Raw genomic sequence first — 16362 nt, forward strand, 5'->3', positions numbered from 1 at the left:
TAGTGGCGAAGAATAAGGAGGATATCATACAACCTTTCCTTTCCAATTTATCATCTTTACTTCTATGAGAGGGAGTCCCAGAATCCCCAATACATGTGGATTCTCCATCAGAATCCCCACAAGGTGCTTTTAGCCCATGGCATTGGCATGCCGTGGACTCTAGCCAGTTCAAGGATATGCACCAGGAGTTCTCTCCTCAGTCACCAGTTTCACGCATATCCAGCATAGCCCTCTGCTTCAACGGCAGGGGAGGAAATTTTGTCAATTCACGCATATCCAGCATAGCTCTCTGCTTCAACGGCAGGGGAGAAAATTTTGTCAATTCACGCATATCCAGCATAGCTCTCTGCTTCAACAGCAGGAGAGGAAGTTTGACAATTCACGCATATCCAGCATGGCTCTCTGCTTCAATGGCAGGGGGGAATGAAGAAAGGTGGATCTATATTCAGGCAACAATCAACAAGGACTGAATTACATAGTCTGAATAAACAGATAAGCATGGGTGTAGCTTGCTTATTGCGGTGGTTAATACCCCTAACTAAATTAAGCTATTTCACTTAGATGCAAGTCCAACACTGCTCTCTACATTAATAATGGCAGGGGTGGAAGGGAAATAGAATAAAAAAAAGGTTATTAAGAGCCAAGAGAAACAGATAAGTATGTGAAAGAAAAAAAGTGTGAAAGCTTGCTGGGCAGACTGGATGGGCCGTTTGGTCTTCTTCTGCCTTCATTTCTATGTTTCTATATGTTTCATCATTGGAGTCCTGGATCAGTGTTCCCCTCACCTCTAAGCTCTGAAATGGGATTATTGGGAATTCCTTCCAACCTCCAGAACACTTGTCTTCCCTGGAAGACCTTTCTTACTCCAGTTTTCTGGACTAATTAGGAGAAAAGCACTTGGGAGTGAGTGTTCATAAGGGAAAAGACCTTCATGCAGATGTCTTGGGTCACCTCCAGGTGCTGGAAGCTCTAGCAGATCCAGCAGCTATTTGTTTCTTCATATCCTGTAAAATTTACAAATGAGACTGTGGGGAAAATCCCAGTTCCTGTGCTTCAGTAGCAAGGAAACTTAACCTCAAGTACAGAGTTCTAAAATCCACAGTCTTCGGAATAATACAGTTACTCCATCAATCAGTAGTGAGAGAATCAGCTCTTAAGAGTGAAGAAAATAAAAATATATTTGAATACACTGCCAGGGAAAGATGCTAGACTATTGGACAATTTTGACAAAAAGATGTTTCAAAGCTCCATGCTTATTGCATGGATCACTGTTCATCAATTCTACATGGTCCAGTACTTACACTAATGTATTCAAAAATTGAAGCAGTTTCTTTCAGCTGGTGACAGTGGAATCACATACTCTCAGCCACTATTGGATGCTGAAGACTGTACACCATCTTCTTTGATCTGTCTATGAGGCATTCGATACCACCTCATGCCTCTTGACAAACTCCATTGCAGCTTGTTGCATGGCCTGGCTGAGAACCAGTAACCCTACGTGAGGATGTCCATGAAAACTTGGCAGATATATCCTGCCTCGGTGATAACCTCTTCAGAGAAGAACTTGGAGAAACAAGTGGCTCAAATAAAGGAACAGCATGTGGAGGTTCAGTTCTTTGCCATGGAACTGGAACAGTCTTTTACCTTTCTACCTTTTCTACCTTTTTAAAAGGTCTTATTTTTAGAGATGCCCCTTTTGGCAATTCAAGCGCTACTGGTTACCATATCTACTTCTGCAACAGCAACTTCCAACTCATGCTCATCAGTGTGAATGCCACCAACCAAAAGCGGCGCAACAGGTCCAAATCTGGGCCAAGATATTGACCACCCGTCAAACCCAGCAACTATAGTCTCTGGTAGGAGAGAGAATTCAACAGTACCTAGAAGAGTGATGCAAAATCACCAAAGATTGGGATCTCTGGATATTGCTTGCATTTCTCCCAGCTTCCTGCACTTTCTCAATGCTCAGCCTTCAATAAGGATCCATCTCACTCAACACAACTCCACCTGGAAGTGGAATCATTCCTTGATCAGCAGGCAATAGAACTGGTTCTTCCCCATCTCCATGGCCAGGGGTCCTACTTCTGCTATTTCCTTTTCCCTAAGAAATGTGGGGGACTGAGAGCAATCTTGGGATTTAAGAAGCCTGAACAAGCATATACTCTGGGAGAAAATCAAAATGAATTCCCTATGCACAATCCCCCCCTTCATCCAGAAAAGGGGAATGGATCTAAAAGATCCTTATGTATACATTTCCATCCACCTCTCCCATTGGAAAAACCTTTACCAAATCTCTGGCTGTAGTTGCAGCGTATCTACGTTGTCAGGGCATCCAGGTTTTCCCTTACCTGGATGGCTGGTTTGTGACCATGAATTCTCTGGAGGGAGTTCTAATGTTCTTGGAGAAATTAATACTGTCTCTTACAGTCGCTGGGCTTCCTCATGAATTTTGAGAAATTGACTCTGATTAACTCTCAGAAAATCAAGTTCATTAGGGCATGAATACATTCTCTGTGGGAGAATACATTCACAAAGTGACTGCTGAACACAGATCAATCAACTGCCAGAGAGGTGCTGGTTGTTCTTGGTCACATGGTGGCAGCAATTGTAATAATATCATTGACCGACCTGCACACATATCTCCTTCAGTGGAGCCTTCGTTCCCAATGGGGACTAGCTTACTCGGCCCCTCACAAATAAAGTGGACATTTCAACAGAAGTGAAGCAGGAATTGAATTATTTGCTGCATCTCTTCAGTTTTTAGGAAGCAGTATGTCTGCAACAAGTTCCTCATCAAGTAACTTTAGTAACGGATGCCTCCACAAAGGATTGGGCTTCTCACACAGCCCTTTTCAAACTCAAGGGACATGGTCATTCCTAGTGAAACAATTTCAGATCAACTTCCTCGAGATGAGTGATAATGTATGCGCTATCAACTTTCACTCACCTCCTTCGAGGGAAGAGCATTCTTATTGAAACAGACAAATCGCCATGTTCTATGTGAACAAACAGGGAGATGCAGGATCTTGGACTCTGTGCCAAGACACAATTAAAAATATGGGAATGGGCATGCAGACATGAAGCTGTACTGCAAGTGATCTACCTTCCTAGAATCTCCAACATGCTGGCAGATCATCTCAGCAGAATTTTTCATCCATATGAAAGTTCTTTTTAGTAATCTACAACCAACAGAATGTTCAATCTCTGGGGATTTCCAACAATTACCTATTTGTGTCAGAACAAAACAGAAAAATTCTCTTCTTCATTCTTCCCAGCAAATTCAGAACACACTTCCGCTCGACTGGAATACAGAACTCATGGTGCTTTTCCACCAGTTACGCTATTAGCCAGAATGGTGCAAAAAAAAACAAACCTGAAGAATCGAGCATGTGGCCCAGACAGGTTATCCTTTGATAGCCTTGGATCAGATCCATACTTGTTTTTTTGCTGCTGAGGTATGTCAGAGCAGTTTTGAAAAGGTGAGTATTGCAATTGGGCAACAGGAAAACTTTAGCTGATAAACAAAATGGTCCATTCAGATCCATCTAATTGTAGATTTTTGAGGTGTTACGAGATAGAATAAAAGAATATTTTTGAGGTGTTGAGTGATAGAATAAAAGAAGAGATCATTGCAGCTAACTCTCCTATTTTTTCCCATCTGTAAAGAAACTATGGGAATTGGCATGACTGTGGTAGTGCTTAGTTTCATACTTATGCAATTCTTAAACAAGATAAAATATATTCAAATCTGAGGGAAAATAGATGTTGTTTGATATATCTGAGGGCAGAATGTGAGGGTGTTAATGACTCCTCCTAACACTATGAAGATCTTTTCTCATGCCCTGCTGATTTTTATATTTGCTGAATACTTTTTTCATATCAGCTTTTACAGTAGTTACTGTTCAGGTTTTTCATTATTCACTTATGATTCCATTATAGTGGAATCAGTGATGAAAAAAGCCAAAAATAAAAAACAAACCAGACTTACTTCAATTCTCCACCTGGGAAAGACCCAAGAATTATTGATATAATTGGGGCTACCGATGACTTCAGCAACTCGAGTCCGTCAGGATGATGTCCCAGAAGTGGGCTGGTACCCTGGTAGTTCACTCTTCTGTTTCTAGAGACAAAAACCTGAAACAAGACTACTGTGCTTGAGATGAAACATCAACTATGTCTTTAAAGTACCTGGAGCATGCCTAGTGGTTCAATGACTATTCAAGCCGAGGCATCTGAGTACCAGGATCCCAACGGTACATGGGCATTTTGCTGTCTACCTGTTAAATGCCTCTACTACACCAATATTGTCAAAATGCAGTGCTTCTCTCCTGTTAGCCAAACCCTAGTCCCACACGAAAAAGCAATTACTACCGGGAACAATCCAAGCAATGTGACATTGCAAATCCAACCCAGCAACCTCCACTTGGGTGACCAAGGGGCAACACTCCAAGTTGCTTGGAAATATGCTCTAAAACCCTGGCGTATTGGACGCACCCTTTTTTTTCTTTTTTTTTCGCATTGGGAGTGAATAACTAATAGCCTCATCCACATGCATTTGCATGTGTTGAGAACGATTAGTTTCCCAGCACGTTGGACGAGCATTGTGGAGGTGCTAATCCTCTTATAGCATAAGGGGCTGTGCACGCGCCTACACAACCCACATCCAATTGCGGGTTTAAAAACTGCTCGGCTGAGTGCGCTGTATTGCCTTGGCTCCTTAGATTGTTTTAGAAATTGCTCTCCATATGATGCTAAGACTTTTATATGGATAAAGTTGAGAACTAACCATTGTATTCAGTTGTGAGAAATGTTTGCAATACTCTAAGCAGCTGCACGTGTTTAAATCCTCAAAAATGCAGTAATGTAGCTTGAAAGTTTAGTTGTCCTTTTTTTGCATGTGGAAGCTTTAGTGTTATGGAAGCAGAAAGATATTTTGTTGATTATTTTGGTTTAGCAGTGCTCTAACATGAAGATAAGAAGGTAAAGTAGAAAAATGTTAAATGTCGAGTGATATATAATGGTATGTCAAGGCCATCATCTGACTAGTCTGTTCTGAGGGAGATAAGAAAGCTGAGTGCAAGGACTGCTTATATTTTGTTTGCAAATTCATATCTAGCTTTTAAAAGCCAAAATCAGGGGAGCTGTTTTTTTCTTAGACTAGACAGTTTTGGGTTTTTTTTTTTCCTGGTAGGGTACTTCCTCCTTTCTCCTTTTTTATTTTTTTTCCCAGCTCATTCTGAATCAGTGCTGGGATTCTGGTGTAATGAGTCTGTACTCACAACTATCCAGGCATTTCCATCCCATTTTAATAGCCCTACTCTCCTCCCCACTGTTCCATGTCTGATCCTTGCAGTAAGAGCCCTGATACAGTGGGGCCAATATCCAGCCACTGAGCAGCTAATTAAGTTAACTGGAATATTCAGCGACGTAGCAGCACTGCTGAATATACCTGGCTATCTTAAAAGTTATCTGGATAGGTATCTCCAGCTAACTTTAGACCTGCCTTACAGCACGGCTAATTCCGCTCCTTCCTGGAATGCCCCTGGCCTATCTGGCTAAATTCTAGCCGGATAACTCTTTATCCGGCTAGAACTCTTTATCCGGCTAGAATTTAGCCAGATAAGTCATCTAAAATAGTGGCATAAAGGTAAATTTTAAAAGGATGACGTACACCAAAATCGGGAGATATGTGAGTATGTCAAGCCGGAGTGTACTGAACGCAGTTTTAAAAGCCATCCAGAAAACGTGAGTATCTACCACTGTGTGCACACAATTTTTTTTATTTTTTTTACCAAAAAGGGGCAAAACGAGGTCTGGGCGGGGCATGGGCATTTCTGGATTTCACATTGAAACCAGTGCGCACAAGTCCGTGTCAGGCTCCCTTGCCAGTTAACTTTACTTCTGCTATGGATGGCGTGTAAGTCATAAAAAAAAGAAAAACAGATCAGTGGGGTTTTAAAGGTCAGGACTAACGGGAGAAGGAAGGCTATTTAACTAGGGGGATTAGGAGGTCCTATCCCTTACATGGGTGAACTGGGAAAACTGGCAATGGTGTCAGCACATGCCTATTAAAATCCTCCCACTTACACGGTAGAAGTCTCATTCGCGCGCATAGGCAGGTGCCCAAATTCTATGCACACGTGCATGCAGCCAGCTTGACTTATAACATACACGCATATACGCTCGTATGTTATAAAATGGCCATGGCCCTGGGCACATGTTCATCGGCGCACCTGTTTAAAAGTTACCATCCAAGCCATTTGGATGGATAACATTTCAGTTATCAGTCTTTTAAATATTGACCCCCACTAAATCTAGCTATTGGGTGTCATCATCATTGATGACCAGAACTCCCTCCACTCATAGAGGCTGGAGTATGGGGGACCTGATCTGGGAATCAAATCAAACAAATGCATATCCCTATTCATTGCTATCATTTGATACTACTTCTCCTTGCTAGTTTTAATATTTTTACTCTGTTAGGATTTTTTTTTTTTTTCAAATGTCATTGACCATTGTAAAAATTGACTGGACATCTTATTGGCCAGAGAGGGCTGTTGTATAACTGAATTTCTTTTCCAGAGCAAAATTTAAAGTGCCATAAAAAATGTATGTGATGGTATTTGAAAGTTTATTTAAAGCTTCTGTAGACTTAGCAAAGGTCCTTATTTCCCTTTAAAAGGAAAGGCAGAAAGAAGGCTCAAGATTTAACCTAGAAATGGCACTTTTTTAAAAATGTGGTGGTATCAAAGTTGTAGCATGGAGGCATATTTATACTTTTTATGAAATTTTGAACATTTCTAAATGAAAATATAAAGCATATTTAATTGAAATTGTTCCATGCCATTTTTCTGCTGTCTGCTCTCCACTATACTGTCTGTCTCTAATTCAGATGTAAATGGTATGACTCGCTGATCTAGCATACTAAGCCCTAGTCTAGTTATTTTGGTGATTTTGTCCAAGAGTCCACCTTGTTGGCTTCTTGCTGATCCCTGAAAAATTATTTACTTATAGACATTTGATATTCTGCCTTTTACCACAAGAGACTTCAAGGCAGATCACAATCAATTTTAGATAAAACCCCACTGATAATTTAGCAGTAGCTGCCTCTAGCTGCTTGTACACTGCTGGAAAATGTGTTTGATAATAAATTGTAGATTACATTTTGTAAAAGAAAAAAATATAATAAATTGCTTAACAGACTATTACATATCTATCATACAAGATGGAAATAATTTACTAATGATCTCTGTGAAATCAGAAGACATTCCAAAAAGGGTGTGAACTGGATAGATATGTACATAGCACATACCTCCACAAATGAAATGCCATTTTCTGTCCAAAATCCAGGATAGATATCCGGAAAATCCTTTGATCATTTTGTGTTATGAGCAAATCTTCACTTCCTTCAGCCCCCTTCCTAGATGAGAGGATGTGATCTTACATCACTCATGATGATTAGACTTAACTTATCCAGTCTGTCTAGCTTCATGTGAGATAAAACAAAGGCTTGCTTTGCGATTAAGCATTAAACAACTAAACCTGTAAAGACATATAGTCCTCAGATAATGTATTTCAGAGAATTGCCTCAGGTCTCATCTAAGTGATAATCCCTGTTCCGGGCTTTGATCTGCAGAAAGGTTTAGCAGCCTCTTGCTGAGGAGACATCCAAAACTGGCTCTCATAGAAAAGGGTTCCTGCTATGCTGCTATTAAGTCCTTTCTGTTGGACAATAGGTTTTCTATGATTGTGGCATGAGACAGACCATGGAACACCTTTTGGTATGCCCATTGCTTAAGGATGGTCCCTGCACAGTGCAAATCTTGCTAAAGCCAACTCCTAAGTACTGAAATGTACTTGTCAGGGAAAACAAATATGACTTTAGATGTATATGAAAAAAATAAGGTGAGGACAACTGGAAATAAAGAACTGTAATCCCTTTAAGCATCAAGGACTTTATTAGAGACTTCACAGCTTTAACCTAGTGTATTTCCTATATTCAGGGCATACTGTTTGTTTGCTCCCTAGCCATTGATGAATTTAGCTATCTGCCTGGTGCTCCTTAGAAACATGTTAAGAAGCTAGAGGTTATTTGTAAGAATCAACACTTGTCATGATCCACAAGACAAGAGACATTCAGATAGGCACCAGATTTCATAAATATGTGGTACACAGTTTCTCATTAGGGTACACAATATCTGTTAAGTATAGTGAATTTGGCATCAGAGCTGGTTCCAGCTTTGTCCCTTTGCTTAGATTCAGACTCCTTGTCTCCCTAAGATGAGTGCATTTTTCCAAAATGCGTACAATAGACAAATACCTCTTCCTGTTGTAAAATCTATAATCTGGATTCTATTGAGGGCTGCTGTTGATGCCAGCACCCTCGTTTCCAGTTACTTGCACAGTGAAAGAGAGAGAATGCGTGGGGAACTTTCTGGTTATAACATTTGTAGAAAAAATGAGACTGAGGTAAGGGTGACTCATATGCACCACTCAAAGGCATTTGAACTTCCTGCATTGAAGGGGGCACTAAGGCACAAAAAAATGTCTTTCAGTGTTGCAAATGAGTCGCCCTTGCCTCAGTCTCATTTTTTTCTACAACGGTTATAACCAGACATTTCCTCTGCATGAATGAGCATTGCTACACTATTCTGGCTGACCTCTGGTTTCTAAGCCTTAGACTTAGTTACAGCTTTAAAGAATTAATTTGTGGGTCCTTCCTGATGCAGCCCCACCGGCGAAACACAACCATGGTTGGGGACTGTACCGCTGTTAAATTCTCCGTAATAAAAAAATGCTCAGCCAGCATTTCAAATCTGTATCATGATGTACGGTAGGTTTGTTCAAAGTCTGAACAGTTTCGGTTCACACACTGCTCTTTGTATTTGTTAATTTATGTGTGAATTTTTTACTCCACCTTGGTCTTTGCTATAGCCACAGTATGTGACCATCTAAATAGCTGCAATACTAATGCTACTATTTATTTTAAATTTCTTTTATACCGCCTACAACCATGCTAGGTCATTAATAAATAAATTAAACCGCACTGGTTCCAGTATAGATCCCTGAGGCGCTTCTTTCCATCAGGATAACTGTCCTATTGTTTGTTTCCTATCTTTTAACCAGTTACATATCTACAGTAAGACCTCACCTCCTATTCCATGACTTTTTAGTTTCATGAAGGACTTTATCAAATGCCTTCTGAAACTTCAAATGCATTATGTCAAATAGCTCACAGATGTCAGCTATGTTTAGGAGTTTATTATAATAATAATGTTAATTAACAAGGTATAAAAACAGAATTGATAGTTATTCTAAATAAACTGGTCAGTAATCATTTGTGCATTTTAGTTTTTGACAATGATGGAAAATTACATTGATTTCTTTGGTTGTAATAGGGAGGACAATTTTGAGATGGCTCTAGACAGGTAAGTATACACTTATTCAGCTAGATTCCCCTGGGTGAAAATTGCTGTTTCATGTAGCAAATAAAAATTGTGAAGTTCACAATGTTCATGATGGGAGAGCACCAACCAGGTGCAGCAGGAAAGGATCCTGTAGCAAGGACCTGCTCTCCAGGTGATGCATTGTCCTTTCACACTGAGGATATCTCCCCAAGGCCTACTGCCCAGGAGGGAAGGGTTAGGTCGGCCGTCATAGTTGGTGATTCGATTATTAGGAATATAGATAGCTGGGTGGCTGGTGGGCATGAGGATCGCCTGGTAACATGCCTACCTGGTGCGAAGGTGGCGGACTTCACGCGTCACCTAGATAGGATTTTAGACAGTGCTGGGGAGGAGCCGGCTGTTGTGGTACATGTGGGCACCAACGACATAGGAAAATGTGGGAGGGAGGTTCTGGAAGACAAATTTAGGCTCTTAGGTAGAAAGCTTAAATCCAGAACCTCCAGAGTAGCATTCTCTGAAATGCTCCCTGTTCCACGCGCAGGTCACCAGAGGCAGGCAGCGCTCCGGAGTCTCAATGCGTGGATGAGACGATGGTGCAAGGAAGAGGGATTCAGGTTTGTTAGGAACTGGGGAACCTTTTGGGGAAGGGGGAGTCTCTTCCGAAGGGATGGGCTCCACCTTAACCAGGGTGGAACCAGACTGCTGGCGCTAGCCTTTAAAAAGGAGATAGAGCAGCTTTTAAACTAGAACAAAGGGGAAAGCCGACAGTCGCTCAGCAGCGCATGGTTCGGAGAGAGGTATCTTCAAAGGATACTAATGATGCATTAGAATTAGGGCATCCCGACAGTGAGATTCCAATAATTAGAAAAGTAGTCCAAGTGCCTGTAACTAAAAACTTACCTGAGCTAAAAAATTCTAACTTATCCCTATCAATTAAAAAGCAGAATGAAAATACAAACAAAAAACAAACTTTGAAATGTTTGTATGCTAATGCCAGAGGTCTAAGAAGTAAGATGGGAGAATTAGAATGTATAGCAGTGAATGATGACATAGACTTAATTGGCATCTCAGAGACATGGTGGAAAGAGGATAACCAATGGGACAGTGCTATACCGGGGTACAAATTATATCGCAATGACAGAGATGAGCACTCGGGAGGAGGTGTGACGCTTTGTCCGGGATGGCATAGAGTCCAACAGGATGAACATTCTGCATGAGACTAAATACATAATTGAATCTTTATGGGTAGAAATCCCTTGTGTGTCGGGGAAGACTATAGTGATAGGGGTATACTACCGTCCACCTGGTCAAGATGGTGAGACGGACAGTGAAATGCTAAGAGAAATTAGGGAAGCTAACCAAATTGGTAGTGCAGTAATAATGGGAGACTTCAATTACCCCAATATTGACTGGGTAAATGTATCATCGTGACACACTAGAGAGATAACATTCCTGGATGGAATAAATGATAGCTTTATGGAGCAATTGGTTCAGGAACTGACGAGAGAGGGAGCAATTCTAGATCTAATTCTCAGTGGAGCACAGGACTTGGTGAGAGAGGTAATGGTGGTGGGGCCGCTTGGCAATAGTGATCATAATATGATCAAATTTGATTTAATGTCTGGAAGAGGAACAGTGTGCAAATCCACAGCTCTCGTGCTAAACTTTAAAAAGGGAAACTTTGATAAAATGAGAAAAATTGTTAGAAAAAAACTGAAAGGAGCAGCTACAAAAGTAAAAAAAAAATGTCCAAGAGGCGTGGTCATTGTAAAAAAAAATACCATCCTAGAAGCACAATCCAGATGTATTCCACACATTAAGAAGGTGGAAAGAAGGCAAAACGATTACCGGCATGGTTAAAAGGGGAGGTGAAAGAAGCTATTTTAGCCAAAAGATCTTCATTCAAAAATTGGAAGAAGGATCCAACAGAAGAAAATAGGATAATGCATAAACGTTGGCAAGTTAAATGTAAGACATTGATAAAACAGGCTAAGAGAGAATTTGAAAAGAAGTTGGCTGTAGAGGCAAAAACTCACAGTAAAAACTTTTAAAAATATATCCGAAGCAGAAAGCCTGTGAGGGAGTCAGTTGGACCGTTAGATGATCAAGGGGTTAAAGGGGCACTTAGAGAAGATAAGGTCATCAAGGAAAGATTAAATGATTTCTTTACTTCGGTGTTTACTGAAGAGGATGTTGGGGAGGTACCCGTAATGGAGAAGGTTTTCATGGGTAATGAGTCAGATGGACTGAATCAAATCACGGTGAACCTAGAAGATGTGGTAGGCCTGATTGACAAACTGAAGAGTAGTAAATCACCTGGACCGGATGGTATACACCCCAGAGTTCTGAAGGAACTAAAAAATGAAATTTCAGACCTATTAGTAAAAATTTGTAACCTATTATTAAAATCCTCTATTGTACCTGAAGACTGGAGGATAGCAAATGTAACCCCAATATTTAAAAAGGGTTCCAGAGGCGATCCGGAAAACTACAGACCGGTTAGCCTGACTTCAGTGCCAGGAAAAATAGTGGAAAGTGTTCTAAACATCAAAATCATAGAACATATAGAAAGACATGGTTTAATGGAACAAAGTCAGCATGGCTTTACCCAGGGCAAGTCTTGCCTCACAAATCTGCTTCACTTTTTTGAAGGAGTTAATAAACATGTGGATAAAGGTGAACCAGTAGATATAGTATACTTGGATTTTCAGAAGGCGTTTGACAAAGTTCCTCATGAGAGGCTTCTAGGAAAAGTAAAAAGTCATGGGATAGGTGGCGATGTCCTTTCGTGGATTGCAAACTGGCTAAAAGACAGGAAACAGAGAGCAGGATTAAATGGACAATTTTCTCAGTGGAAGGGAGTGGGCAGTGGAGTGCCTCAGGGATCTGTATTGGGACCCTTACTTTTCAATATATTTATAAATGATCTGGAAAGAAATATGACGAGTGAGATAATCAAATTTGCAGATGACACAAAATTGTTCAGAGTAGTTAAATCACAAGCAGATTGTGATAAATTGCAGGAAGACCTTGTGAGACTGGAAAATTGGGCATCCAAATGGCAGATGAAATTTAATGTGGATAAGTGAAAGGTGATGCATATAGAGAAAAATAACCCATGCTATAATTACACAATGTTGGGTTCCATATTAGGTGCTACAACCCAAGAAAGAGATTTAGGTGTCATAGTGGATAACACATTGAAATCGTCTGTTCAGTGTGCTGCGGCAGTCAAAAAAGCAAACAGAATGTTGGGAATTATTAGAAAGGGAATGGTGAATAAAACGGAAAATGTCATAATGCCTCTGTATCGCTCCATGGTGAGACCGCACCTTGAATACTGTGTACAATTCTGGTCGCCTCACCTCAAAAAAGATATAATTGCAATAGAGAAGGTACAGAGAAGGGCTACCAAAATGATAAGGGGAATGGAACAACTCCCGTATGAGGAAAGACTAAAAAGGTTAGGACTTTTCAGCTTGGAGAAGAGACGACTGATGGGGGATATGATAGAGATGTTTAAAATCATGAGAGGTCTAGAATGGGTAGATGTGAATCGGTTATTTACTCTTTCGGATAGTAGAAAGACTAGGGGACACTCCATGAAGTTAGCATGGGGCACATTTAAAACTAATCGGAGAAAGTTCTTTTTTACTCAGCGTAAAATTAAACTCTGGAATTTGTTGCCAGAGGATGTGGTTAGTGCAGTTAGTATAGCTGTGTTTAAAAAAGGATTGGATAAGTTCTTGGAGAAGAAGTCCATTACCTGCTATTAAGTTCACTTAGAGAATAGCCACTGCCATTAGCAATGGTAACATGGAATAGACTTAGTTTTTGGGTACTTGCCAGGTTCTTATGGCCTGGATTGGCCACTGTTGGAAACAGGATGCTGGGCTTGATGGACCCTTGGTCTGACCCAGTATGGCATTTTCTTATGTTCTTATTAGAATTGATGCCTTCTTAAGATGCTTTTATCGTGCTATTTTTCACTTACTTAGATTTTGTTTTGAAGAATTGCTATCAGTGGCATAAATTCTGCTCGGGCTACTCCTGCTGTATGCAGGAGAAGGGCCTAGTGGCCTGTTGCCCTAGAATAGTTTATTGAGGCCAACAGACAATGTCAGGTGATAGTACAGCAAGAGGCATACAAAATCAGCATGAAGTCTGTGAGAGAATGCATGCTTTTAGGCCCTGTGGCAGCTACCACATCCTACCACATGGGCTTCTTGTTACCAAGGAAACCTGTGCAAAGGGCTATCTTGGGGCCCGTCAGGCTGTATTTGCTCAAAGGCCACACACTGAATTTGTCTCCTCTTGCCGCCACCACACCTGACAATCTCTGAGGCTGCAGGCCCTGGGACCAGTCAAACAAGGTGAGCCATCAAGAGAAGAGAAATGGAGATGGGTAGGGTAGGAGAGAAAAGACCGTTTTGATATTTATCTGCCATTTGATGGCTAGTAGGGTACAAAGCCATTAGCTGACTCTTTTGGAAGAGTTCCCATAATGCCTTTTTCTTCGCAGAATCCCTTCTCTTGTTTCTCCTCACACAGTCTTTATGTTGGAGAATTAGAGGAGAGGCACAAGGGAGGACAGGAGGGAGCTGGGAAGGGGCCATTGGAAGGAGTAGATACTTAACAATACAAATTTCACTGTTCTTGGGCTGGACTGCCAGCCCCCTATGCCTTTGAGTCAGTTGGAAGGGATGCCCCCGGCCTTAAAGGTGCAGGGGCTTTGCAGGTTGGCTCAGAACTTTGAGGAGGAAAACTGGATTTTTTGGATAGGGATCCTCATCCCCATACTCACACCGTTGGAGGGGGATCTCCCCCACACACACATCTTGCTTTCTAGGAGAGAGCCATTGGTGGAGTCTCTCCCTGAAAAGTTTACTTGGAATCTTGGAATTTGGATTAACTCTACTGGTTATCATGTTTGAACTGTTAGTCACATTTCTTTTGCCAGTTCTTCAAACCAAACTTTAACAAAGAGGGTATTTAACTTTTGTTTCTGTTAGCAGAAGGATCCCAAACAGGCAATGTTGTGGTGCTTGCCTTTATTGGGTGTTTTGGGCTGTACCAAGTATATTAAGTAGGTTTGAAAAATTCCTCCAGGACTTACTTGCCATGGGTGAAATGCACTCACCATATATTCCTGCCGCTGCCCCACCCCTGAATAATTTTCTTTTGTGGTGGGGGTAGCAGAAGGAGTACATAGTGAGTGTACATCCCCCAGCCCTATGCAATTTGTGCTCTCTCTCTCTCTCCAGTCTACACTCCATTTCACCCAGGTGCGGTCTTTCTCTCTCTCTCTCTCTCCTCTTCCAGTCTCCACCCCTTCACTTCTCTCTGTAAGCACTATCATTCTTTCTTTCATTTTCCCCCTCCCCCCCTCCCCCCCTTCACATCCTGTAACTGCAGCTCTTTGCCTTCTGGAGTACTGATGAAGCTGCAAATGCTCCCACCTTGCCTGCTGAAAAAAACCCCACATTTGTTCCTGGTGAACAAACTAGTGGATTTTTCAAATCCTGATCGTGACTACGTGTGTTAAAGACTGCAAGATGAGAAACCTTGCTGTAGTGGGGAAAAAATGTAATTATAAAAACAGGAATAGAATTCAGTAAAGTATGGGATGGAGAAAAAAGATCCTTAGCTGAGAGAAAGTGAAGGTAAACCCAGAGATCAAGTGGCATTTATGGTATTGCAACAGGACAGGAAATTGGGCAGACTTAGATGGCCCTAACTGTCCTTATCTGCCATCATATTCTGTTTGTTTCTTTTGGAATTTGTCTATCTTTTCCTGCATGGGCTCTGCTTTCAATTAGAGCTACAGTGTATAACCTAGCAAGTCTTTGGAACTATGCTAAGAATATATTTTCTTATATTGTGCTTGAATTTCTTGGCGAGGTTTATGAATAGAAAGCCAGACATTAGGAAAATTAGTTACACAATGCAATTCCATGAGTGCATATTTGTATGAATACTCATTTCATAAAGCTCAGTTCTTGAAGCTCAGTCAGAAGTGGTCATAAATTTCCAAAAAAAAAAAAGTTTTGTCTGTATGACATTAACTCTGGTATATTATTCTTTTCTTCTATTCCAAGCTATATCTATTTGAATGTAGTGTGCAGGTTGCTTTTTTCAAATAAAAACTCTCCCATCAATGTGCAATTATAAAAATAACTCTTCTACTTGTGACTTAAAGGTCTATGTACTAGCCAGCATGGTAAAATGGGTTACCTGCCACTTTAAATACCAGTACTATATCTGGTTTAATTGCCTGATGCACTAAATTATTGAGATGCAGAATGTGACAGCATTACCATACCTGGAAACTTTTCAGTTGCAGTCACCCTGGGGAGTGGGAGAAGGAATAATGCCTATCGGCTTTCTCTGTTCTACCCCGTCTCTAATTCTCTCTCTCTCTCCCCCACCACCACTTTTCCTCCTTCCATGGATGACCCTAGCATTCTTCCCCTTCCTACCTCCCTGACTCCAACTGTCGTTGCTGTCACTGCTTTATAAGTGTGGTCCTTCATTTTCAGTTTAAACTGATTTTCACCTATAAATTCCTGAATTTTTCCAGAGATGGCAATCAGTGTAAGCTTATATTCACCCTAATTTTAGGATGATTAAAACGTTTCTTCAGAACTTTAAATGCAGTATTTCAAGGCCTCCAGCCACTTGCAACAGTCAGGGTGGGCCAAAGTACATTCTGTGTTTCAAATCCCGTTCTTTACCAGTGAAAGCGCTTACTCTTCAGTGCCACCCATGCCATGTTTCAAGTTCTGCTTCCTCACTCCCCAAGCAGCTGTCTGTTGCCATGAATGTGTTTGAAGCAAGCACTGCCCATCAGAAGCACCTGTTTAATATTTTATTGACCTGACTTCTGTCAACCAAAATAAACTCCAATATTTATCCTGGCTGGGTAAACAAATAAGGGGTAGATTTTCAAAAACGG

The 16362-nt window shown here is 41.0% G+C and overlaps 1 protein-coding gene across 5 annotated transcripts in view; it reads left to right on the top strand.

Annotated features, from left to right (window-relative positions):
- Positions 1-16362, top strand: part of PDE8A (phosphodiesterase 8A) — a 399353-nt gene that overhangs the window by 152188 nt on the left and 230803 nt on the right. Inside the window, exon 1 of one of the 5 annotated variants that reach the window (XM_029575870.1) lies at positions 5707-5745. The exons of the other annotated variants lie outside the window; for them this stretch is intronic. The gene's annotated coding sequence lies outside the window, so the exon portion shown is untranslated. Of the gene's footprint in view, positions 1-5706; positions 5746-16362 lie in introns of those variants that run through there. 5 annotated transcript variants of the gene reach the window in all.

The sequence above is a fragment of the Rhinatrema bivittatum genome, chromosome 13 (assembly GCF_901001135.1).
Source record: "Rhinatrema bivittatum chromosome 13, aRhiBiv1.1, whole genome shotgun sequence".
Taxonomy (NCBI): domain Eukaryota; kingdom Metazoa; phylum Chordata; class Amphibia; order Gymnophiona; family Rhinatrematidae; genus Rhinatrema; species Rhinatrema bivittatum.